General features: G+C 35.7%; 1 pseudogene; it reads left to right on the forward strand.

Moving 5' to 3' along the window:
* The first annotated feature begins 337 nt into the window (after window positions 1–337).
* LOC140512136 (protein disulfide-isomerase A3 pseudogene) lies at window positions 338–27,433 on the forward strand (annotated as a pseudogene).

Consider the following 27,433-nt stretch of genomic DNA (forward strand, 5'->3'; position numbering starts at 1 on the left):
TCAATAACTAATAAGATAGAGGGAAGAGAAACAATAAAGAATAGATCTCTATTTTTATGTAAACCATGGGTGGGACACCTGTTGCTTTGAAGCTACATGTGACCCTCTAGGTCTTCAATGATGGCCCTTTAACTGAATGCAGACTTCATAGAACAAATCCCAAACAGGTGGCAAAGTAAGCAGTGAGTTTACTCTCCATAATTGACCTTGAAAAACCTAGAAAATATTGTCTAAAAAATATCCTAGAAAAGTGGAACTGGCAGAAAGATAGGGTGCAACAGCGTTTTAATTGTGAGGCTTGGGGGATTAGGAGGAAAGTTCCCTCTCACCATAGTGGATGAGGAGTAATACAGAATGGGACATTTCCCAGCAAGCCAGCAGCAAGCCCCATGTCAGCAAACCAGTAGGAGACCCTGAGCCCCAAGTGGTGGAGAAGATAAGCTACAACAACAGGATTCCTCACATGTTTTGGCACAGCCAGGGGAACAATTGGATGCCAGTTCAGGTAACCACCCTGAGGTGTACACCAACAGCTGAACCTATATGTGCTCTAATGCAGCCCTGATAATGAGGCATCCTCCAGAGGCCAGACTACCCTCTCCCCCCAGCAAGCTTTCAGTGTACCCTGGGACAATGCATAGAAAGTCCACCTGGCCTTGGCACATACCAATCACCATTAGGAGCACCAGGAAAGATATGAGAGCCCTAAACCATCCAGCTGCCACCACCAGAAGCCCCAGTACACAATGACAGTGACCAAGTACTGTTCAGCAGCACAAGAGACTTGAGTCAATACTCTTTGTGCTCCATTAGGAATGGTAAACTCCAAAAGCCAGAAAATTGGCAAACATTCTGAGCAGAAAACAACAAAACAAAACATAAAATAAAATAAAAAATTGGAAACTGTTATGGCTACAGTGAAGATCAAAACAAAAATTCAGAAAAGGACAACATTGTCAATACTCAAGGACCAAAAGCTTGCTTGGAAGAGCTCACAAAAGACTATGAAAGGTAAATAAGAGAGGTAGAAGAAAAATTGAGAAAAGAAATGAGAGGTGTGTAAGAGAGTGTCAATAGTTGGGAAAAGGAAGTACAAAAATAGACTATAAAAATATTCCTATAAAAATAAAATTGGCAAAATGTAAAATGAGGTACAAAAGCTAACTGAAGAAAACAAATTATTAAAAATTAGACTTAAGCAAATGTAAGTTAATGATTTTATGAGACATCAAGATTCAGCAAAGCAGAATGAAAAAAATAGAAGGAAACAAAATATCTCATTGGAAAAATAGTGATCTGGAAAATAGATACAAGAGAGATATTTTTAAAATATATTGGTCTAACTGAAATCTATGATGAAGAAAAGAGCCTGTACAGTATCTTTCAAGAAGTCATTAAGGAAAACTGCACTAAGATCCTAGAACCATTGGGTAAATTAGTCCTCCAAAGAATCCAACAATCACTTCTGAAAGAGATAGCAAATTGAAAATGCCAAGGAATATGGCAGCCAAATTCCAGAATTATTAGATAAAGGAGAAAATACTTCAAGCAGTCAGAAAGAAATGATTTAAATATCATGAGCCACAGTCAGGATTACATAGGACTTTGCAGCTTCCACATTAAAAGATCAAAGGACTTGGAAGATGATATTCCATAGAGCAAAGGAGCTTGGAATACAACCAAAGATCAACTACCCACCAAATGTGATGATAATATTTCAGGGGAGGAGATGGACATTCAATGAAACAAGGGACTTTCAGACTTTACTGATGGAAAAATAATATATGTCTGAATGGAAAATTTGTTCTTTAAATACAGGACACAAGAGAAAAATGAAAGAGTAAGCAGGAAAGAAAAAAAAATCTTACCTAACAAGGGCAAACTGTTTGTATCCCTTCATGGGAAGAGAATACTTGTAACCCTTGCAAACTGTACCTTTATTAGGACATTTTAAAGGGGATATATATAGACAGAGAGTATGGGCCTAAGTTCACTTCATTTGATGAGAAAATCTAATTAAGTGGTGAATAGGGATTGTAATGAGAGAAGAGGAAATGAGAAAGAATAAAGGGATAAATTACATAACATGAAGAGGCACAGAGACCTAATGCAGTTCAACATAAGAAGGGAGGGAGATGAGCATTGTTTGATCCTTACTCTCATTGGATTTGGCTAAAAGAGGGAATAACATACATAGGTACAGAAATCTAACTCACCTTATAGAACGTGGGAGGGGAAATGGGAGGGAGGAGAGAGGGACAAATAGAATTGAGGGAAGTAGTAGTAGCAGAAAAGGGAAAGAAAAGGGAGGGGGTTGATATAATAGAGGGCAGATTGAGGGAGGTGGCATAAAAAGCAAACCTCTAGTGAGAAGAGAAGGAGAGAAAGCAGAGGGAAAAGCATAATGTGGAAGGGAAATGGATAGAGAGATAGATAAAGATAGTAGTGGGTGCCAGAATAGATGAAAAACTATAATCCTCCAATCTGCTGTTTACCAAAAAAACACATTTGAGACAGAGGGAAACAAACAGAGTAAAGGTAAAGGGTTGGAATAGAATATGTTATACTTCAGTTGAAGTAAAAAGAAAAAAAAGTAAGGTTAGCAATCCTGATCAAAGGAAGACATAAATAGATCTAATTAAATGAAATAAGGAAGAAAACTACTTCCTGCTAAAAGATCCTATAGACAGTGAAGTAATATTATTACTAAACACAGGTGCTCCAAGTGGTGTAGCATCCAGATTCTTAGAGGAGAAGTTAAAGAAGTTACAGAAAGGAATAGAAAGAAAAATGAACTAGTAGGGGACATCAATTGCTAACAAGAGTTAGGTCATTCACAGCAGAGTATCTTACAGTGTTGCTGTTACTTTTTACCCACTTGATTTCACTTTGCATCCCCTCATATTAGTTTTTTTCTGAGTTTTTTTCTGAAAGCATCTTGCTCATCATTTCTTATAGCACAATAGTACTCTATCCCAATCACACAGCACTCTTTGTTCAGCCATTCCCCAAATGATGGGAATCCTCTCATTTTCCAATTCTTTGCCACCAGAAAATGCTGTATATGGTGCTACAAATATTTTTGCACATACAGGTCCTTTCCTTTTTTTTTAAACTTCTTTTGGAATACAGAACCAGCAGTTGTATATCTAAGTCACAGGGAATTTATGTTTTTATGGCCTTTAGAGCACAGTTCCAAATTGCTCTACAGACAATTGAATCACATCACAACTCCCCCAACAGTGCATTAATGTCTCATTTTTCCCACATCCCTTGCATAATCCATCATTTTCCTTTTCTGTCCTATTAGCCAATCTAAGAGGCATGAGATAGTACATCAGAATTGTTTCAATTTGCATTTCTCCAATAAATAATAAGTAAGAGAATTTTTTTTCATATGGATATAGACAGGTTTGTTTGCTTCATCAGGAAAATTGTTAAGATCTTATGATCATTTATCAATTGCACGATCAATTTTTCAATCTTAGTTTTAAAAATGTAAATCAGTTCTCTATATGCTCAAGGAATGAGCCCATTACCAGAGAAACTTCTTTCAATTCTTTTCCGGATTAATATTGCTAACAGTATTTCCCTGAAACCTATTCCCCCCTTCCTCATTCTTTTTATTCTCTCTCCTTTCACCTTGTCCGCCCTCAAAAATGTTTGGCTTCTGATTGTTTCCTCAAACACAATATGCTCTCCCTTCCATTAACCCCTTGCCTTTGCTTATCCTCTTCCCCTCCCACTTTCCTCTAGGGTAAGATATATTTCTATATTCAATTGAGTGTGTATTTTATTTTCTCTTTGAGGCAATTTTGATGTTAGGTTCACTTATTCTCTTTTACTTCCCACTTCTTCCCCTACATTGTATCAGCTATCACTTATTTCTTTTATGTGACATAGATTACCCTAACTGATCGCTCCATTTCCCTTTCTGCCACAAATTCCTCTCGTAGTCCTTAATTTTATTTCTTTTTTTATATTAATTTTATTTATTTTTAATGTTCTACAATCACTACCATATAACTTAGATGTTTTTCCCCTCCATTCCCCCTCCCTCGCCAAGACAGCATGCAGTTGTATATAGGATCTATACATACATTCTTATTGAATACATTTTCACTATAGTCATGCTGTGTGGAAGAATTAAAATGAGTGGGAGAAATCATATAACAAACCAAACCATAATACACACACACACACACACACACACACACACACACATACACACACACATACGCAAAATGATCTGCTACACTCTGCGATTGAATTCTATAGTTCCTTCTCTGCATGTGCAAGGCATTTTGCCTTAGAAGACCATTGGGAATTTTTTTTTAAGTCCTTTCATTGCTATGAAGTTCCAAGTCTACCACAAAAAACTCTCTCATATTATGGTCTTCGCCATGCACAAAATTCTCTTGGTTCTGCTCCTTTTGCTCATCATCAGATCATATAAGTCTTTCCAGGCCTCTCTGAAGTCTTCCTGTTCATCATTTTTTATAGTGTAACAGTATTCCATTTCATTCATATACCATAATTTATTCAGCCATTCCCTAATTGAAGGGCATCCCTTTGATTTTCAGTTTTTGGCCACCACAAAGGGTGCTGCTATAAATATTTTTGTTCATGTGGAACCCTTTCTCATTTTTATTATCTCTTGGGGATACAGTCCTAAAAGCAATAATTCTGGGTCAAAGGTATGCACATTTTTGTAGCCCTTTTGGCATAGTTACAAATTGCTCTCCAGAATGGTTAGATCAGCTCACAGCTCCACCAACAATATGTTAGAGTTCCAACTCTCTCGCATCCTCTCCAACATTTATTATCCTCCTATTCTGTTACGTTAGCCAATCTGACAGGTGATGTGGTACCTCAGTTTTGTTTTGATTTGCCTCTGTCTAATCAATAATGATGTAGATCATTTTTTTCAGATGATTATAAATATCTTTAATTTCTTCCTTTGAAAATTGCCTGTTCATATCCTTTGCCCATTTATCAATTGGGAAATGACTTGTATTTTTGTACAATTGACTCAGTTCTGTATATATTCTAGAAATGAGGACTTTATCCCCGATATTAGCTGTATAAATTCTTTCCCAATTTTGTACATCCCTCTGAATTCTGTTTGCATTGGATTTATTTGTGCAAAAGCTTTTCATTTTGATGTAATCAAAATTATCCATCTTGAACTTCTTAATGCTTTCTATCTCTTCTTTAGTCAAAAATTCTTCCCTCCTCCATAAATCTGATAAATGCACTATTCCTTACTCCATCAACTTCTCCACAGTATCAATCTTCGTACCTAATCTGTGTACCCACTTGGATTTTATTCTTGTGTATGGTGTCAGGTATGGGTCAATACCTAGCTTCTGCCACACTGTTATCCAAATTTCCCAGCAATTTCTGCTGAACAGTGAGTTCTTATCTCAGAAACTGGGGTCCTTGGGTTTATCAAACAGTAGATTGCTGTATTCTTTGTCTACTGTGTCTTGAGTACCGCACATATTCCACTTGTCTACCTTTCTGTTTCTTAGCCAGTACCAAGTGGTTTTGATAATTGCTGCTTTATAATGCAATGTGAAATCTGGTAGTGATAGGCCACCTTCCCTAGGATTTCTTTTCCTTGATATTCTGGACCTTTTGTTCCACCACATGAATTTTGATACTATTATTTCCAGCTTTCGAAAATAATTATCTGGTAGTTTAATTGGTATGACACTAAATAAGTAAAATAATTTAAGTAAAATTTTCCTTTATATTATATTGGCTTGGCCCACCCACAAGCAACTGATGTTTTTCTGCTTACTTAGATCTGACTTTATTCATGTGAAAAGTGTCTTGTAGTTATGTTCATATACTTCCTGAGTTTGTTTTGGCAGGCAAACTCCCAGATATTTTATGGTGTCTACCCTACCTTTAAATGGGATTTATTTTTCTATCTCTGGCTGTTGAGTTTGTTACTACTATATAGAAATGCAGAACATTTTTGTGGGTTTGTTTTTTTAACCTGCCATCTTGCCAAAGTTGTTTATTATTGCAAGTAGTTTTTTTACTTGAATCTCTGGGATTTTCTAAGTATATCATCAAATCATCTGAAAAGAGTGATAACTTAGTTTCTTCTTTGCTTATTCTAATTCCTTCATTTTCTTTATCTTGTCTAATTGCTATAGCTAAGATTTCTAGTACCATATTAAATAATAGTGGTGATAATGGACATTCTTGCTTCACCCCTGATCTTACTGAAAATGCATCTAGCTTATCTCTATTGTAAATAATGCTTGCTGAAGGTTTTAGGTAGATACGGCTTATTATTTTGTGGGAAGTTCCCTTTATTCCTATACTCTTCAATGGTTTCAATAAGAATGGATGTTCCATTTTGTCAAAAGCTTTTCTGCATCTATTGAGATAATCAAATGGTTTCTGTTAGTTTTCTTATTGATATGATCAATAATGCTAATAGTTTACCTAATATGGAACCAGCCCTGTATTCCTGGTATGAATCCTACCTTATGATAACGTATTATTCTTCTGAGAAGTTGCTGTATTCTTTTTGCTAAAATCTAATTTGAAATCTTTGCATCTATATTTTTTAGAGAAATTGATCTATAATTGTCTTTCTCTTCTTTGTCTCTTCCTCATTTAGGTATCAAAACCATATCTATATCATAGAAAGAATTTGGAAGTACTCCTTCTTCCCCAGTTTTCCCAAATAGTGTATATGATATTGGAATCAACTGTTCTTTAAATGTTTGGTAGAACTCACTTGTAAATCCATCTGGTCCTGGAGATTTTTTTCCTAGGGAGCTCATTGATGATTTGCTCAAATTAGTTTTCTGAGATGGGGTTGTTTAGCTATTCAACTTCCTTTTCTGTTAATCTGGGCAATTTATATTTTTTTAAAATACTCATTCATCTCGTGAAGGTCCTCAAATTTATGAGTATAAAGTTGCACAAAGTAATTTCTCATTATTGTTTTAATTTCTTCCTCATTGCAGGAATTTTTTATATACTGATAACTTGTTATTTTTTTAAAATCAAATTTTCCAAAGGTCTATCAATTTTATTAGTTTTTTCATAAAACCAGCTACTGGTTTTATTTATTATTCATTAGTTTTCTTAATTTCAGTTTTATTGATCTCTCCTTTGTTTTTTAGTCTTTCCAATTTGGTATTTACTTGGGTATTTTCAATTTGATTTTTTCTAACTTTTTCAGCTGCATGCCCACGCCATTGATCTCCTCTTTCTCTGTTTTGTTCTTGTAGGCATTCAAAGATATAAAACTTCCCCTAAGAACTGCTTTTGCAGTATCACATAAGATTTGGTATGTTATCTCATTATTGTCATTTTCTGTAATGAAGTTGGTTATTGTTTCCATGATTTATTGTTTTACCCACTCCAATTGTAGGAGTAGACTATTTAGTTTCCAATTAATTTTTGGTTTATCTTTCCATGGCCTTTTATTACACATAATTTGCATTGCATTATGATCTGAAAAGAATGCATTGACTATCTCTGCCTTTCTTCACTGGATTTTGAGGTTTTTATGCCCTGGAACATGGTCAGTTTTTGTATATGTGCCATGTACTGCTGAGAAAAAGCTATATTCCTTTCTATCTCCATTCAATTTTCTCCAGATATCTATCATACCTATCTTATCCATAGTTTTATTCACCTCCTTAACTTCTTTCTTGTTTATTTTAAGGCTAGATCTATAAAGTTCAGAGAGAGGAAGGTTGGGGCCCCCACCAGTTTTGCTGTCTATTTCTTCCTGCAACTCCCTCAACCTCTCCTCTAAGAATTTGGATGCTATACCACTTGAAGTATACATGTTAAGTAATGATATTTCTTCACTGTCTATGGTGCGTTTTAGCAGGATATATTTTCCTTCTTGTCTCTTTTGATTAGATCTATTTCTGCTTTTGCTTTGTCTGAGATTAGGATTGTTACCCCAACTTTTCTTACGTCAGCTGAAGCACAATATATTCTGCTCCAACCTCTTATCTTTACCCTCTGTGTAGCCCCCTGTTTCAAATATGTTTCTTGTAAACAACAAATTGTTGGATTATGGCTTTTTAACCATTCTGCTATCCATCTCAGTTTTATGAAAGAGTTCATTCCATTCCCATTCACAGTTGGGATTACAGTCTGTGCTTTTCCCTTCATTTTCTTTCCCACCATTTGTGCTTTTTGTTCTCTTGTCTCCCTTCACCTCCTCAGTAGAGTTATCACTTTTGACCACCACTTCCTGCAGTCTTCCCTTCCTTCTTTCAACCACTCTCCCTTTTACTCTCCTTTACCTTTACTACTTCTTCCCCTCTTTTAGCTTCCCCTCTCCTCTCTTCCCTTTTTCCTTCCTACTTGCTGTAGAGCTAGTTATATTCATATACTTAAATTTATTGTTTCCCCCTTGAATCAAATCAGATGAGAGTATCTCTCAAACAATGCTCCTTTCTCTCATCTCTTTCCCTCTACTATGGTATAATTTTGTATATCTTTGTGTGTTGTAATTCATCATTTTCTGCTTCCTCCTTTTTACATCTCCTGTTACAATCCCTTCACCTGCTTGAATCACATTTTTATCATCATATCATTTACTTTATACTCTTTCCCTCTATCTATTTATGTCCCTTTTATGATTCATAATAGATGTTCAATTCTCAAGATTAATGCATATCACCTTCCCTTACAGGGATATAAACAGTTTGTTCAAATTGAATAACACGTTTTTCTTTTCCCTTGTTTACCTTTTTATTCCTATATTGAGATCTGTGTTTGAAGATCGAATTTTCTATTGAGTTCTGGTCTTTTTATCAGGAAGGTCTAGAAATCCATTATTTGGTTGAATATCCATCTGGTGCCTGAAAAGTTATGTTGAACTTTGCTAGGTAATTGATCCTTGGTTGTAGTCCCAGTTCCTTTGTCTTACGGAATATTAGACTACAATTCCTTCCATCTTTTAATGTAGAAGCTACTAGGTCCTGTGTGATCCTGACTGTAGCTCATTGATATTTGATAATTTCTGGTTCCCTGTAGTATTTTCTCCTTCTCTTGATAGTTCTTGAATTTGACAACAGTACTTCTTGGTGTTTTTAGTTTGGGATCCCTTTTGGGAGGTGAATGGTGGATTCCTTTGATGACTATTTTGTCCTCTGTATCTAGCACTTCTGGGTAGTTTTCCTTGATGATTTTTAGGAAGATATTTTCCAGACTTTTTTTTTCATCATGGCTTTCTGGTAGGCCAAAAATTCTTACATTTTCTCTCCTGGATCTATTTTCAAAGTCAGTAGTTCTTCCAATTAGTTATTTTACATTCTCTTCCATCTTTTCATTCTTCAGATTTTGTTCGACTGACTCCTGATGTCTCATAGAGTTATTTGCTCCAACTTGTCCAATTCTAATTTTCATCAAATTGTTTTCTTCAGTTAACTTTTGCATCTCCTTTTCCATCTGTCCAATTATTCCTGTTAAGGAATTATTTTCTCCAGTAAGTTTTTGTACTTCCTTTTCCATTTGTCCAATTTTCCCAGTTAGGTTTCTGCTTCCTTTTCCATTTGGTCAATTTTCCTTTTTAAAGATCTGTTCTCTTCAGTGAATTCTTTTTTTCATGTTTCTAAAATCATTAGCCAGTTTTGTTTTTTTTTTTTTCTATTTCCCTCTTCAGCTTTTCCAGGAGAGCTATTTGTGCATGAGAGCTGTTCACAGTCCCTTCTGAAGTTTCAGATGGGAATACAGTCTCACTATTGACCTCTTTGGTGTTCATGTTTTGGTCCTTGTCCTCATAGAAAGATTTGATAGTCTTTTCCTTCTGGCTCTACTTCTTGCTCATGATGGTGAGGCTTTGTGTATTGTAGCCTCTGGGTCTTTCAATTACAAACTGGAGAATCTGTTGTTGAACTGTTGTAGTGGGAAAGCTCAGTGCATGTGCTTTTGTTTTCCCTTTTGTTTTGTGTTTCCAGGATTAGCCCTGGGGCTAGCTTTTTAAGTGTGGAAGAGAAGTGGCCTGGTCTCCTCAGCTGAGTTAGAGCAAAAGCAAGCACAGCTCATGCCTGGGTCCTAGTGCCAGTTTCCACCCCCACCACCCTCCCCCCGAACTCCTCTTCTAGGTCTGAGACATGCTTGGGTCCTAATGTGAGTTTTTTATCTCCCCTGGGGCTCCTCTACGTCTGGCTAGCCCCTGGCACAGTAAGAAGATTTCTCCTTAGCCCTTTTCCTAGCCTCAGGTGCTGCGAGACTGTTTGCCCCTTCACCTGTTCCCATTGATCCAGGATTTTTAAAGGTAAATATTTTATGGTTTTTTTGAGGCCAACGAGGGGAGAGGGAGAGAGCATTTACCTATCATTCTAACATTTTGGCTCCAGGAAGATCAAGTAGGTAGCTTACAGATATTTAATCTGTGGACTAAAAATCTCAGAAGGAGCTGCAGCTGATACCTGGGAATAGATGGCTGTCACTTATTTAGCTCTCCTGGTCTCCTGCTGTGGGCTGCTACTCCACCTTTATGCCATGTTGCTGCTGCCTGAGCCTGCCTTTGGGGTCTCCTGCCTGGTCACACCACTGTGGAACACTCTGCGCTGTGTGCTGTGGGCTCACTCCCTTGGAACAGATCCTTCTTGTTGATCTTTTGGTCTGTCCTGGTCTGTGAATCTGCTACAATTTGTCTCAAATTGGATTTTGCACCTCCAAAACATGGCCAGATTCTCTTTTTAGGGGTATCTGAAGGAGTTTGTCTAAAAGTTTAGATGAGTGGAAGCTCTCACTTTGCCATTTTGTCTCTGCACCCAATTCTATTTCTTGAAGATATTACCCCTTCATATTCAACTCTCACCTGTGCCCTCCATCTATATATACTCATTCTATCCACCCTAACAATGGGAAAATTCCTATGAGTGCATTTAGGAATCAAATAACTTAAACTTACTAAGTCTTTTATGATTTCCCTATCTTGTTTACCTTTTAATGCTCCTATTCAGTCTGGTATTTGTGAGTCAAATTTTCTATCAACTCTGGTCTTTTCATCAGGAATGCTTAAAAGTTCTCTATTTCACTGAATACATACTTTTCCTCCACAATGAACATGCTCAGTTTTGTGGGTATGTGATTGTTTTGCTGTAATCCTTGTTCCTTTACCCTCTGAAATATCATATCCCAAGCCCTCTGATACTCTAATGCAGAAGCTACTAAATCTTGTGTTATCCTTATGGTGGCTCCACCATATTAAATTTTTTTCTTTCTGGATGCTTGCAGTATTTTCAGCTTAACTTGGGAGTTCTGTAATTTGGCTATAATACTCCTGGGAGGCTTCATTTTGGGATCTCTTTCAGGGGTTGATTAGTGAATTATTTCAATTCTTTCTGGCTCTGGAATATCAGGCAAGTTTTCCTTGATAATTTCTTGAAAGATGATTTTTAGGCTCCTTTTCATCATGGATTTCAATTAATTCACTAATTCTTACACGATATATTCTGGATTCATTTTCAGTTCAGTTGTTTTTCCAATGAGATATTTCACATGGTCTTCTATTTTTTGCTTTGTTCTGTTTCATTATTCTTGGTTTCTCATGAAGTCTTTGGCTTCCATTTGTCCCATTGTATTTTTTTTTAGAAATTATTTACTTCACTAAGCTTTTGTACCTCCTTTTTCATTTGGTCAATTCTGCTTTTTAAAACATTTTTTTGCTCATTGAATTTTTGGAACTCTTTTACCATTTGAACTAGTCTGTTTTTAAAGTGATATTTTCTTCAGCATTTTTTTAGTCTCCTTTACCAAGCTGTTGACTAATATTTAATAATTTTCTTGTATCACTTTCATTTCTCTTCCAAGTTTTTCCTCTATTTCTCTTTTATGACTTTCAAAATTCTTTTTCAGCTTTTCTAAGGCCTGAGACCAATTCATATTTTTCTTGGATGCTTTGGATATAGTAACTTTGAATTTGTTGTCTTCTTCTGATTGTGTGTTTTAAACTGCCATATCTCTATCATAACTTGTTAGAGTCAGATTTTTTTCTTTTGTTTTCTCATTTTCCCAACATATCATTTAACTTTTAAGTCCTTGTTAATGTAGGATTTTCCTTCCAGTATGGAAGGTGCACTGTCTCAACATTCAGGTGCTTTGTGCAGAGATCCTTCTGAGATCTGTAAGTTTTCAGTTCTTTCAAGGTGGTATGATCTAAGCAAGGTATATCTACTCATCTCCTGGCTTGTGCTCTGGTCTGTGAGTAACCACAAACATTGTTCTCTGCCCTAGATCAGTGAGAATTATCCATGATCCAATGTAGACACAAGTTCTGGTATGCTAGTGATCTTCCTGGCCCTGTGACTGCCACCCAGGACTTCATCTAGGATATGAGTATAGATAGAGAAACAAAGTTCTTCCTTAATCCTAGCAAAGAGACCTCTACTATATCTTTCTTACCAGTTAAATGACCTCTTTATAGATTGTGGCCTGACAGTCCTGGAAGCAGCCCCAGATGATGATTCTGCGGTTCCCAGCAGGAGCTGAAGGGCTGAGCTTTTGTTGCTCATGCTACACTGTGCTCCACTCTCACTCAGATGAGACAAAACTTTCCTGCTGACCTTCTAAGTTATGTTTGGTTTCCATGGGCTGATACATTTGGAAAGCACAACTTCTGCTACTAATTCAGTGGCCTGAGACCTGTTACTGGTTTGCTAGGACCTTCCCTATGCTGACATGGCTGACTGAGCTCCTCTCTCACCTTGATACAATATACCTTTCCTGACAGCATCCGCAGTTGTCTTGGGCTAAGAAATTGTTTCACTCCATCTTTCTCTTGGTTATGCTTTTCTAAAGTCTGTTTAGAATCTTTATTTTAAAGTTTTTAAGGTCTTGAGGGAGAGCCCAGTTGTGTCCCTTCCTTTACTATGCCATCTTGAATTCACCTCCATGATATCTATTCTTTTGAATTTGACAGGCAAAATACCCTTGAGATAAAAACTCCCTTAGATAAAACAAAAGGATAAATCTTGTGGAAAGTTGAAAGATTTGATGGCAAATAGAAATAATTATATCAAAACAAAGTTCTTCATCATGACACTGCATCACTTAAGATAAGTTATATGAGAAAAGAAGAGAGGTATCTCCAGTTAGGAAAGGAAAAACCTAGAGGGAACACTGTCTAGAATAATTCAGTACCTAATGAGAGAGGAATACCTTCATCAGCAGATACTCTAGGCTTTCCTAAGATCAAATATGGCTGCCAATAAAAGTCAAGAACAAAACAGGGACCTCCCATATACTGCTATAATCCTGATGCCCAGTACTGGCATAACTGTGGAATCATAGAAAAAAAGCACATCTGCTACAGCATCATGGAAAACTACAGGGTTGGCAGACAAAAAAAGAAAATAAAGTTCATAATTACTGAGGACACATTTTTAGAAAAACACAGAAGAAGAAGAAAAGTCAAACCTGTTGATATATTTTGGAAACAATAGAAAAATAAGTCTACTCTTGAGTACAGTATACCAATAATTCTTATAGGACAGTGCATCACTGCAGTATATATGAATATGTATATACAAATTTGTGTGGTATATACTATGTATATGCCACTACATATATATATATATATATATATATATATATATATATATATATATGTATGTATGTATGTATGCGTGTGTGTGTGTGTGTATGTGTATGGATTTGTTTTCTAAGTATGTGTATGTATTTGTTTTCTAAGGATGACTTTCAGGCTTCTGTTCAGTGTTTGGTTTTTTTTTTCTTAACTCCTCTGACAGGATGGTTAGAAAGAGATGTATTACTGATGGCATACTTGAATTTAAAAACATCTTTTGAAACTGAAAATGATTATTTAAAACAAAAATAAGATGATTTTTCCAATAAATTCATGTGAGTATCTTTATTCATATAGATTATTTTAAGGAGAAATAAAATCATTATTATTCTATACTACAAATTTTTCAGTTACATTATAGGCCATTGAAAACTATTTAATTGTATGTTGCCTTCTTCCTTTTCTTTCTTTAGTTTTTATATTGGTCATTCCCTAAGTGTTATATGTTGATATGGCTTTGGACATAAACAAATCATTAAGCTTATCTATGATACTACTATAATGATACTATTTACCATAACGACTAGTTAAATTAGATGAATTTCACTTAGAATGGAAATATAATTTATATTTAAGTTATCCCACTTGGGCTTTGTAAATTCTATTTCAAAAATAACAAGACTATGTTTATATGCTTGAGCAAGGATAGATGGCAGTAGAAAAAGCAATCTTAGACTTTGTGATTTTGTTGTCAGATATTTGCATTATTTAATTTTACCTAATACAGATTTTCCAACCATATCAAAGTGATAATGTTGATGTCAAAAGGAAACAATAAATAAATTTACTTATAAGATATTCCCTTAGGTTTGCGTTATAGAAATCATACCAAAATTTATTAATATTTTATATTGATTCACAGAGCAAAACTTTACAAAAATATTCTTAGAGGTGAGAATATGACATAGGATGGTAAGATCATAGATTTAGAGAAATATGAGAACTTTGAAGTCATCCAGAATGATGTTCATATTTGCCAGAGAAAGAAACTGAATCCCAGAGAGGTTGAAACTTGCCTAAAGTCAAATAGTTATTGAGTAGCAAAACAGGGATGTGATTAATTTCTGGTTCCAAATCCAATACTCTTTTCAATGCACCACAAAATTTAAAACAGCCATTAATAATACATAGAAATGTCAATAGAGAGTCATATTTGTTAACATTCTGGTTTGAAAAAATATGGGCAAATAAGTTTCTAAGGTATAACCTTTTTTTCTTTTTTCTGGTGCTGCTTAAATGGTTTTTGAATTGAGTGATTTGGGAAAACGGACCCTTTTTTACCTTGAAAATTTGAAGTGATGGGCATACTGTTCTCAGAATTAGAAACATCAAAAAAGGAACGAATTTGATAAAACTGAAGTAATATTTGACAAACTAAATAAAGGGCATTTTCCTGTTATTGATGAAGATATACTTGAATAGGAAATATAATTAAATGAGATTTTATAGTGGCCCTTTTTTTTTTCCTTCTAAGACATTCTGGCTAAGCAACTCAGTACCACTTACAGATAACATTTAAATGACTACAAGAGATAGTATTCCTTAAAAAATTTAGCAGTAGATCATCTTCCACATAATATTTGTGATAGAATTAAAATATGACCAGATATTTCTGATAGTTTTCCATCAGTCAAGTTCACATATACTTTATGAGAAAGGAGTAACAACAACAAAAATAATATTAATATTGATCAATCAAAGGAATAGGTGATCAATTGTTTTCCATTGAATGGAAAAACAAATAGGCTTCTTACACTGACAGAGATAGTAAATGAAAAACCGCTGTGCTTAGTAAGTAATCATACAATGCTGAGAGAACATGAAATAAGCTCGTATATGTTGAGACCAACTATGGCAAGTTTAAGGACAGAATAGGTGGAAATTATCAAGATTGAGAAAGCATGAATTTGTTATGATCTTTATCAGTGGATATCTTTGTCATTGGATATCCCACATCAATAAAGGTATTGAGCCTCTGTAGAATTGGAGTATATATTGATAAATGATATATGCTTAAGTCTCACATTAACAACATAACTTTGATGATTTTGGATCTATAACAATCCCTTTAAAAATTACACAAAATATCCAAGTAAAATTATACATCCTATTTTATTAATAAGACATTGTTCTTTTCTGATATGTCATGTGACTTCCAGTGACCATAATTGAGAAACAGTATAAATGACATGCAATATGCAAATGAACTCAAATAAACTGTCCTTTCAATTATATATCCATAGCTCCCAAATGCATATATTAAGATTCTATGATTGTAAAAATGGATTATTTCATATCTTTCAAGCATAAATGGAGACCATTAAATACTCTATTCAATAATTCATGCTCTTATTTTTCAATGACAAATCACTGAGCTTTTATAATTAGTAAAAAGACTGAAATAATGGAATTTCTATCTCTCTACACTGATAAATTTTTGAATGTGACTCTTAACCAAATCTTCATGAAATGAAAAATGATTTGAAAAAAAATGGAAGTGATTTGCAGAAACCTAATTCAAAGGACTCATTTCTAACTCCTAGCATGTGAGAAAATGCAATTTAGTTCAAGTTAAAATAGACTATTGCATTTGAATCACTGACATTGTTCCTGCAAACAGAATATAGAATGCAGATTGCTATGGGAATGGACAACATTATTAGGTGCCTTAAATAACACAAAATATTATTTCAATTTCAATGGTACAGTAGGAAAAAAAGGTAAAAACAGTCATTTAGATTTTTTAAAGTTTTATTTCCAAAATATTCTGCCATTGTGGCAATAAAGATGGCAAATAAAATGGCAAGAGAGAGAGGGAATTTTTTTTTTCTTTTTTGGACTTGGAGTCAGAGAACATCAGTTTGATTCCTGGCTCTGTAAGTTATGAACTGTGTGATCTTGGTCAAGATATTGAACCTCTGCAGTCCTTTGTTTTTCATGTGTAAAATAACAGACTTGAACTAAAGAGTCTCAAACAGGCCTGCACATCCTGTGGCCCCTCATAGAATTTGCTCTACATATAAAGGATGTTTTTCTCTACAATTTTGGAGGGGTACCCTAATTCCTTTGGTGGGCCACAGGTTTTACAGGCATGGTCTCAAAGGATCTGTTCAGCTTTAATCTATGGTTCTGTGGTTGCTAGAAAACAATGTGAAACCAGTTTTTCTTTCTGCAGCTCTTTCACTTAAACGGCTTTAAGAAGTCTACACACATGATTGAATTGGCCAGAAGTTTAATTTTCCTCCATATTATGTGGTAAGTCACAAAGGTGGGAAAGGAAGGGGAGATTAGAAATTTCAGTTCTTAAAGGATTACAAATCAGCATGTGAATTCACCTTCTGACACATTCTTTTTTTTTTTTTTTTTTTGTTAATGAAACAATGCCTTAACTTCTCTAAGCTTTAGTATCCCTGCATGTAAAATAGCCCTTAAGACTGTGTCTGGCATATGGTGGACACTTAAAACAATGTTAATTGATTGATTAAAAATTTGCTGAATTATAATTGTTAGAGGCTTAGAGAGAATCATTTCCTGAATAGCCTTGGCCAAGAAGAACATATCACTTTTAAGCTTTAATCTTGTGGGGTTATTCACATAAAAAGGCACTGAAAACCATGATGTGGAAAAAGTTGGCACAAGCTATAGAGCAAATTTTTTTAGATCAAGTTTGATAAACTAGTTTTATGTGCTATTTGGAGAATGAATAGAGAAACATAATCTTCATTGGATACCAAGGATTTGAGATTTAGCAGAGCAGGAATGCAGGGAAAGGAGGGGACACTACAGAATAATATTATCTACCTAACACTTTTTTAGGGTTATTTAATTTGCAATATTTTTAAGTATTATTTTTATTTATTTATTTTTAGTTCTCAACATTCATTTCCACAAAACTTTGAGTTTCAAATTTTCTCCCCATATCTCCCCTTCCCCCACCCTAAAATGTCATACATTCTGATTGCCAGTTCCCCCAATCTGCTCTCCTACTATCACACCCCTTCCTTCCCTTAACTCCATGTTCTCTTTTTTCTTGTACGGCAAGATAGATTTCTATACCATTTTACCTCAATTTCTTATTTCCCAGCATGTAAGATCAACTCTCAACATTTGTTCCTAAAACTTTGATTTACAACTTTTAATCCTTCCTCCTTCCCCAGCCATCCTCACTGAGAAAGCAAGCAGTTCAAAATAGGCTGTATATGTGTAGTTTTGCAAAAGGATTCCATAACAGTCATGTTGTGTAAGATTAAGTATATTTCCCTATATCCTATTCTATCCCTTATTTATTTAATTCTCCCTTTTGACCTTGTCCCTCCCCAAAAATGATCACTTCTAATTACTCCCTTGTCCCATTTACCCTACCTTCTATAATTGCCCCACCTCACTTATCCCCTTCTCCCCTACTTTCCTGTAGTGTAAGATAGATTTTCATTCCAAATTGAGTGTGCATGTTATTCTCTCATGAAACCAAATGTGATGAGAGTAAGCCTCACTTTTTCCCTCTAACCTCCCCCCTTTCCCCCATCATTGAAAAGCTTTTTCTTGCTTCTTTCATGAGAGATAACCTGCCCCATTCCATTTTTCCCTTTCTCTTCCCAATATATTATTCTCTCACCCCTTAATTTCATGTTTTTAGATATTATCCCCTCTATTCAACTCTCCCTGTGCTCTTGGTATATATATATGTATATATATGTATATATATACACACATATATATATACATATATATGTATATATACATATGTATATATGTATGTATATATATGTATGTGTATATATATACACATATGTACATATATATGTATGTATGTATATATATATATGTGTGTATAATACGTGTGTGTGTGTGTGTGTGTGTGTGTGTGTGTGTGTAATCCCTCCAAGTACTCAAATACTGATAAAACTTTCAAGAGTTACAAATATTATTTTTCCCTGTTGGAATGTAAACAATTCAACTTATGATTTCTCTTTCCTGTTTACCTTTTCAAGCTTCTCTTGATTCTTGGATTTGAAACTCAGATTTTCTATTCAGCTCTGGCCTTTTCATCAAGAATGCTTGAAATTTCTCTATTTTATTGAATGACCATTCCCCGCTCCCCCCGAAGTATTATACTCATTTTTGCTGGGTAGGTGATTCTGGGTTTTAATCCCAGTTCATTTGACTTCTGGAAGATCATATTCCAAACCCTTGATACCTTAATGTAGATTTTGCTAGATCTTGTGGAATCCTGATTGTATTTCCACAGTACTGAAATTGTTACTTTCTAGATTCTTGCATTATTTTCTCCTTAACCTTGCAACCCTAGAATTTGGCTACAATATTCCTAAGAGTTTTTCTTTTTATATTACTTTCAGGAGATGATCAGTGAATTCTTTCAATATTTATTTTACCCTCTGATTCTAGAATATCAGGGCAGTTTTCTTTGATAATTTCATGAAAGATGATGTCTAGGCTCATTTTTTGATCATGGCTTTCAGGTAAAAAATGTATCTCTTGGATATATTTTTCAGGTCAGTTGTTTTTCCAATAAGTTATTTCACATTATCTTCTCTTTTTTCTTTTTTTTTTTAAATTTCTTCATTTCTCATAAAGTCATTAAACTTCATCTTCTCCATTCTAATTTTTGAAGAGCTATTTTCTTCAGTGATCTTTTGAGCTTTTTTTTATCCATTTAACCAATTCTGGTTTGTAAAACATTCTTCTCATTATTGGATTTTTGGACCACTTTTACCAACTGAGTTAACCTATTTTTAAAAATGTTATTTTCTACAGCATTTTTTTTGTGTTTCCTTTAGCAAGCTGTTAACTTCCTTTTCATGATTTTCTTAAATTGCTCTTGTTTCTCTTCCCAGTTTTTCCTCCACCTCTCTTACTTGATTTTCAAAATCGTTTTTGAGCTCTTCTACGGTATGAGACCATTGTATATTTATTTAGGAGGTGTTCGATGAAGAAGTTTTGACTTTTACATCTTCCTCTGATGGTAGGCATTGTTATTCCTCATCCAAATAGATGGAAGAAAATACCTGTTCACCACAAAAGTAGTCTCCTATAGTGTTATATATTTTTCTCTTTTTTGGGCATTTTTCCCAGCCTGTTACTTGATTTTTGAGTCCATTGCCAAGATGATGGTATACTCTGGAGGCCTTTAAGTTCTCAGTTCCTCCAAGAGGGCACAATAAACTCCTCTCCTAGACTTTGATCTCTTCTGAGAGCAACCACAAGCACTCTGTTCTTCCCAGGATCTTCCAGTAGGATTCCCTCTCCAGAGCCACTCCCAGCTCCACTGCCAGCACTCTTCCTCAATTCAGGAGAGCCACTTATGACTGAGATCCCAATCAAAAGCTCAATTGCCCTAGTGTCTTTAAGTTGAAGGCTCCAAAAATGGATGCTGAGGCTGCAGTGGCTGCTGATAGCAGGTCCAGTTTGTGTTCCCTTCTCATCCAGGTGAAAGAGCATTTTCACTGACCTTTGAAGGTGGCAATTATCTTTGTGGCTTGAGCAATGTGGAAACTGCAGCTGCTACTGAATATTCTGCTCCCTCAGACCTACTCTGATACTGTCCATTCCAAGGTCCATGGCCAAGGCTGGGCTGTGCTCTGCTCCATGCCTGGTCTGATAGACCTTTCCTGTCAGCCTTCCAGGCTGTCTTGGGTTGGAAATATCTTTCTCTCTGTTGTTTTGTGGCTTCTGTAGCTCTAGAATTAGTTTACAATCATTTTTACAGGTATTTAATGAGGTATGATGGAAAGCTTCTACAGGTGCATCCTTCTTCTCCACTATTTTGACTCCACTCCCCTTGAGTTGCAATCAAGAAATATTTTTCCACATTTTACAGATAAGCAAAGTGATATTCAGATAATTCAAGTTGTGTGTTGAGCTGTGCAGGGTGGTTAGAAACAATCTCTTTCCCATAGAGTGGAAAAGGGTACAGAGAAATAGCTGGAATGTTTCAAATCCATTCAGTGAAGATATTCAAACCAAAGAACATCTACCAACACAGTTCACTGGTATATTCAAATAAAATATGTCACAATTTTCTGAAGCCAAATTAATTCTATAGTGTCCTAAACAGAGTATATGTTTGATGTGTGTGTATGCATCTTTTGCTACATCTCCATTGTGCAATATGTTGCAGTGTTTGACATATATTATTAGGCAGCAAGTTGAGGCTACAAGATTAATGTGTTAGGTAGACAGAATAGATAACCCTCAGAGAAGTAATTACTTTCACAGAATGTTAGTGTAGGAAAGGACAGTAGAGTTCTGCCAACCACCTTATTTTATAGAACTGCATAAATGCTGTGATTTAGGCAGCATCATCAAGACCCACACTTACAAAACAACTCCACTATGTGATTGCAATGCCTGGGATTCCACTAAAGCAAGCTTCATTCCATTAACTTTAGTTTCTTAATTAAAAATGCAAAGCCTTCTGGAAGAGATAATACTTTAGCATGTGGTAGGTTGTTTATGCTTTAATGTGAATGAGTTCTGAAATCTTCCATTACAACACATTTTTAAAGGCATATTGTAAGGAAACTACATATCTGTAAGGTAATAGAGAGGATGGGACATAAAGATGAGAGTTAAAGGAGTTCCTTAGTACTAAATTTAAGCTTTCTCTATTCCTGATGAATATTCCATGATTTTGTTGCCATCATTTTTCAGAGCAGAAAGAAGAAGAACTTTTGAGATATTTGAGACAAAACTCCTTAAGTAGCAAGCAAGGGAAAATGAGCCCATCAATCAGAATTTAATCCAAGTTTTATGCTATTAACACTTTAACAGTGATTCAGAGAGGCAATTAGTAATAAGGAGTAGATTGAATGGGAGTCGAGATTTGGGCATAGCTTTTTTTTTTATTTTGTTTATTTATTTACCATAATAACACATTTATAGCTATACAATCAAATTATGCCATAGTTCTGAATACCCTTCATTTTATAAAAATTCACCCATTTTCAATTTATTGTCCTCTAATCTGAACATTACTCACACTGGACTTTTATGAATTATTCAAAGGTGCTTTTGATACCTATTTAAAGTTCATTAGTCTTTGTGGAAGAAAAATTCGAGAATAGAGATAAAGTAGGGAGAAGGAAGAAATTCTTGATGTTACCTTTCTCAGGTCTTAAACCTCTAGGGATAGCCCTCACTAGTATAATTCCAAATCCTTCCTCAAAAATAGAAACTGTTCTAGATTAAAAGATTCTCTCTCAACACCAATATCCTCTCCTGTTATCTTTAAATGATAGATAGATACAAGATAAATTGACAATGCTGGATAGTTTAATGCAAGGATTATTTCTTTCCTACTGAGTCTTATTCTAGATGCAATAGTATGGCCATTTTTTGCAACAACAACAACAAAAAAAATCTAAGACCTGAGAAGCAGGCCCAAGATGGCAGACAATAGGCAGGGACTTGAATGACCTCTCCATCTAAGGCTTCCAAATACCCTTAAATAATGACTCTAAAGAAATTCTATAGTGACAGTACCCACAAAAAGTGAGAGTAAAATAATTTTTCCACCCAAGACAAATTAAGTCAACAGGAAGAGGGCTGTGGCACCAATGTGAGACAGTAGTGTATGCTGCACTAGGACAGACTAGGCCACAACAAAATAGAAGCAGACGTTGAGGTGACAGAATCAGTGGCAACAGTGGAGGTTTTGAGATCTCTCATCTCACAGACAGTGAGGAAATTTGGGGAAGCAGGGAGGGAAGCACATGAACTTTATTCTCATCAGTATTTCCTTGAGAAGGGAATAATGTCCATACTCAATTCAGGGTGGAAATCTATATTATTATGAAGGAATGTAGGAAAGGAAGGAATAAGGAAATGGGGTGGAGCTGATAGAAGGGAGAGCAGGTTAGGGGAGATAAAAATAAGAAGCAAATCATTTTTGACAATAAGCAGGTTAAAAGGAGAGTGTAGGTTAAGAAGGGGGGAAATCAAGTAACTGGCTGGAAAAATGCCCAGAAAAGGGGAAAAAATAAGACCATAGAAGGTTACCTTCTAGAGGAACAGGTGTCTCCCCACATTCCTTCAGATGAGGAAGAACAAGGCATTCTGTCACAGGAAGTCAAGGCCCCTACCTCCAAAGGGGACTTAAACTTAGCTCAGGCAATAGAAGACCTTAAAAAATAAGTTAGCAGCTTACTAAAGGAAAACCAAAAAAAAAAAAAAAAAAAAAGCTGAGGAAAATAACAGCTTTAAAAAGAGGCTAACTCAATTGGGAAAAAAAGGTCCAAAAAGCCAACTAAGAAAAGGAAGTTTTAAAAAGCAGAATTAGCCAAATGGAGGAGAAGATTCAAAAGCTCACTGAACAAAATAATTTGTTGAAAGAGAGAATTGAGTCCAGGAAAACAAATGACTATGAGTTAAACCAAGAAGTTAGTAAATAAAACCAAAAATTTGAAAAAATAGAAGATGAGTTGAAAGAACTCATTGGAAAAACAACTGACCTGGAAAATAGATCCAGGAGAAATAATTTAAAAATTATTGGACTACCTGAAAGCCATGATCAAAAAAAGAGCCTGCAAATTATCTTCCACGAAATTATCAAGGAAAACTGCCCTGATGTTATAGAATCACAGGGCAAAATAGATATTGAAAGAATTCATTGTCCACCTCCTGAAAGAAACCCAGACAGAGAAACTCCTAGGAATATTGTGCCAAATTTCAGAGTTCCTAGATCAAGGAGATAATACTGAAAGCAGCTAGAAAGAAACAATTTGAGTACTGTGGAAATACAATCAGGATAACACAGGATCTGGCAGCTTCAACATTAAGAGATCAAAGGGCTTGGAGTGGAATATTTCAGAAGTCAAACTGGGATTGAAGCCAAGAATCACCTACCCAGCAAATCTGAATATAATGCTTCAAGGGAAAAAGCTGTCATTCAGTGATATAGTCGAATTTGAAGATTTCATGTTGAGGAAAAAAACAGATCTGGGTTTAAAAATTTAACTTCCCAAGACAAGAATCAAGAGAAGCATGAAAAGGTAAACAGAAAAGAAAAATCGTAAAAGGATCTCTAAAGCTGAACTGTTTACATTATTAGATGGAAAGAAAATATTTTAAACTCTTGAATCTTTTCTCAGTATACGGGTAGTTGGAGAGATTGTACACACATACACACACATACACATAGATAGATAGAGAGTACAAGGTGTATTATATCAGAAGAGATGATATCCACATACACACAAAGAAATAAAATAAAATACAATAAAAATTAAGGGGTGAAGGAGGAAAATTCCGGGAAGAGAAAGCAAGTAATGAAATGGGGCAGGCTATAACTCATAAAAGAGATAAGAAAAATCTTATTCAATGGAAGAGGTAAGGGAGAAAGGGGGGGGAAATAAAGCTACTCTCCCCACAGGTGGCTGAAGGAGGGAATAACATGCTCACTAAATTTGATATGAAAATTTATATACACCACAAGAAAGTAGCAGAGGAGGTGACAAGTGGAGCAAGGGGAATGTTAGAAGGGAGGGCAAATGGGAGAATAAACACTTTCAAGAAGGGACAAGGTCATTTGTAAGGGGGAAAATAAAGGGGAATAGGGTGGGTCAGAGGACAATATAGTTAGTATTACACAACATGATTACTGCGGAAGTCTTTTTGCAAAACAACACATATTTAGTCTGTATTGAATTGCTTCCCTTCTCAGTGGGGCTGGGGAAGGAGGAGGGGGGAGGGAGAAGTTGAAATTCAAAATATTGGAAACAAATGTTCAGAATTTTTATTGCATATAATGGGGAAATAAGAACTACAGCGATAGGGATATGGAAATTAATCTTGCCCTGCAAGAAAAGAGATAAGATGGAGATAGGAGAGGAGTGGAATGTGATGAAGGAGAGAGTACATTGAGGGAAGGAGTAATCAGAATACAAGGTATTAGGAAGCGGGGAGAGAGGAGTGATGGGAAGGAAAATTGGACGTGTTACAAAGTGAGGTAAAAGCAATTAGTATTAAAACAATATACTGAATTAATGGCTGAGAATAAATCAATGACATCTTTAGTTTGGAGAAAGGACTTTCAGTCTAAATTTCCAAGAGAAAGGTAACCTCTGGTAAAATTTGGCATTGATGGAAAAGTCAAGGTTTTAATGGTAAATTAGATTGTATGATTGCTATTTAATCAGAAACTAGAATATGTATAGAAAGACATGTAAGCCACTTAAGACTTGCTTCAAAAGATGTTGCTTAGCCAAAGTGAAACTCTAATCGTATTTGAAACCTGGTTATTGGAACTTGCCATTTTTAGATGCTATGGGACTATTAAGTGAATGTTCTTCTGAGTCTAATTCCAGGTATGGGTAGCAAGAAAGGCAATCTGAGCCTCAATACATGACGTCAGTGAGCTAATGAGATGCTGGTATGAACTGCATAGGTGATCTCAAGGGAAGGGTGGGAGAGCGGCTGTTCAATATGGGCTGAGGTGGGATTCTCCTGACTCAGTTTTCCCACTGACACCTGACAGACTTTAAGCCTGACTGAATGCAGGTGGATAATCTAATCCTGCCTGGAACTGACATGAAGTTGAGAAGATATTGTATCCCTGCAATGTCCTTACTATTGGTGGCAATTTCCTATAGTCAAAAGGTTTGTAAGCTTATTACCAGATCTATTCAGTTATAGATTATGGGTAGAGGAACATCCAAGACTGTCTAAAATTAAGCTATTAGTCATAGAACTGTAGACCAACAACATTAAGTTAGGGTCCTTTAATTCTTAGTAATACTGTGGAGACAAATAGATCAAGACCTTGTGAAGTTAGCAACATAAACATTACCTGTGTCTCAGGTGGTTAATGTTTTAAAAAAATTCGCTTGTGGTCCATATTGTAAATGCTTTAAAAAGATGTATCACCTGACCAAAAGTTTGAATGGCTTTATCTGTTATAAACTGTGTTAAAAATAAATTTAAAAAAAGAAACTAGTAAAGAAAACTGCCCAGATATTCTAGAGCAAGAGGGTAAAATAGAAATGCAAAAATCCTGAAAGAGATCTCAAAAATAAAGCTAGAAATATTGTAATCAAATGTCATACTTCCCAGGTCACAGAGAAAATATTACAAGCAGCCAGAAGGAAACAATTCAAGTATTATGGAAACACAATCAGGGCAACACAAGATTTAGCAGCTTATGCACTAAGAGATCAGAGGTCTTGAAATGTATTCCAGAGGTCAAAGGAGAGAGAATTAAAATTAAGAATCACCTACCCAGTAAAACTGAGTATCATATTTCAGGGGAAAAATGGAACTTCAATGAAATAGAGGATTTCTAAGCGTTGTTGCTGAAAAGACCAGAGCTGGGGATCTGGTGCTGCTCCTGGCAGTGGCCTGTCCAGCTGCTGATGCCACCCTCAATGTGCTGGAACTCATGCATGACAACTTCGAGTGGTGTGTGGCCTATATGTGCAGTGCCAGCCTCATGCTGGTGTGGACATTTTAAGAGGCTTGCCCCAGAATATGAAGCTGCAGCACCCAGGCTTAAAGGAAAAGTTCCTTTGGCAAAGTTTGACTGTACTGCCAACTCAATTACTTGTAATAAATATGGAGTCAGTGACTATCCCACTCTGAAAGCATTTAGAAATTGTGAAGAATCAGGTGCCTATGATGTTCCTTGGACAGCTGATGGAATTATGGGTCATCTGAAGAAGTAGGCACAACTTGCCTCAGTTCGTCTCATGAGTGCAGAAGATTTTGAGAAGTTCATTAATGACCAAGATGCTTCTGTAGTGGGTTTCTTCAGAGACTTATTCAGTGAATCTCACTTGGAATTCTTAAAAGCAGCTACAAACTTGAGAGAAAACTACTTTGCACACACCAATGTTGATACTCTGGTGAGGTAGCATAATGCTGATGGAGAGGGTATTACTTTGTTATGGCCTCCACATCTGGCTAACACATTTGAGGAAGGCAGTATACAGTATACAGATATTAAGACAACCAGTAACAAAAGAAAAAAATGCATACTGGAGAATGTTTTTGGTATTTGCCCTCACAAGACAGAAGACAACAAAGACTTATTCCAGGACAGGGACTGACTTGTGGCTTACTGTGATGTAGACTATGAGATGAATGATAAAGGATGCAACTACTGGAGAAGCAGTAATGATGGTGGCACAGAAATTCCTGGAAACTGAAAAGAAGCTCAACTTTGCTGTTGCTAGTCAAAAAACTTTTAGCCATGAACTTTCTGACTTTGGCTTGGAAAAATTCTTTGGAGGAGTGCCTGTTCTTGCTATTAAAACTGCAAAAGGAGAGAAATATGTTATGGAAGAGGAGATCTACTGTGATAGGAAGACCTTTGACAGTTCTTCAGAATTACTTTCATGGCAACCTGAGGAGATATTTAAAGTCTGAACCTATGCTAGAGAGTTATGATGGACCTGTGAAGGTAATGGTAGCTGAGAACCTTGATGAAACTGTGAATACTGATACAGATGTTCTGATAGAATTCTATGCTGCTTGGTGTGATCACTATAAAAACCTGGAGCCCAAGTACATGGAGTTGGGAGAAAAGCTCAGCAAAGATCCCAATATTGTCATAGCAAAGATGGATGATATAGTCAATGATGTGCCTTCTCCATATGAAGTTAGAGGCTTCCCTGCCCTCTATTTCTCTCCAGCCAATAATAAGCAGAAAGCACAGAAATATGAAGGTGGCTGTGAAGTTAGTGACCTTACTAACTACCTGCAAAGTGAAGCTACAAATCCTCCTGTGATCCAAGAGGAAAAATCCAAAAAGAAGAAGGCAGAGGAAGATCTCTAAAGCAGCAGCCAGAAACAGACCACTTTGTATAAGGACTCTTTCACCAGTGA

This window comes from Notamacropus eugenii, chromosome 6, assembly GCF_028372415.1.
Source record: "Notamacropus eugenii isolate mMacEug1 chromosome 6, mMacEug1.pri_v2, whole genome shotgun sequence".
Lineage (NCBI taxonomy): Eukaryota > Metazoa > Chordata > Mammalia > Diprotodontia > Macropodidae > Notamacropus > Notamacropus eugenii.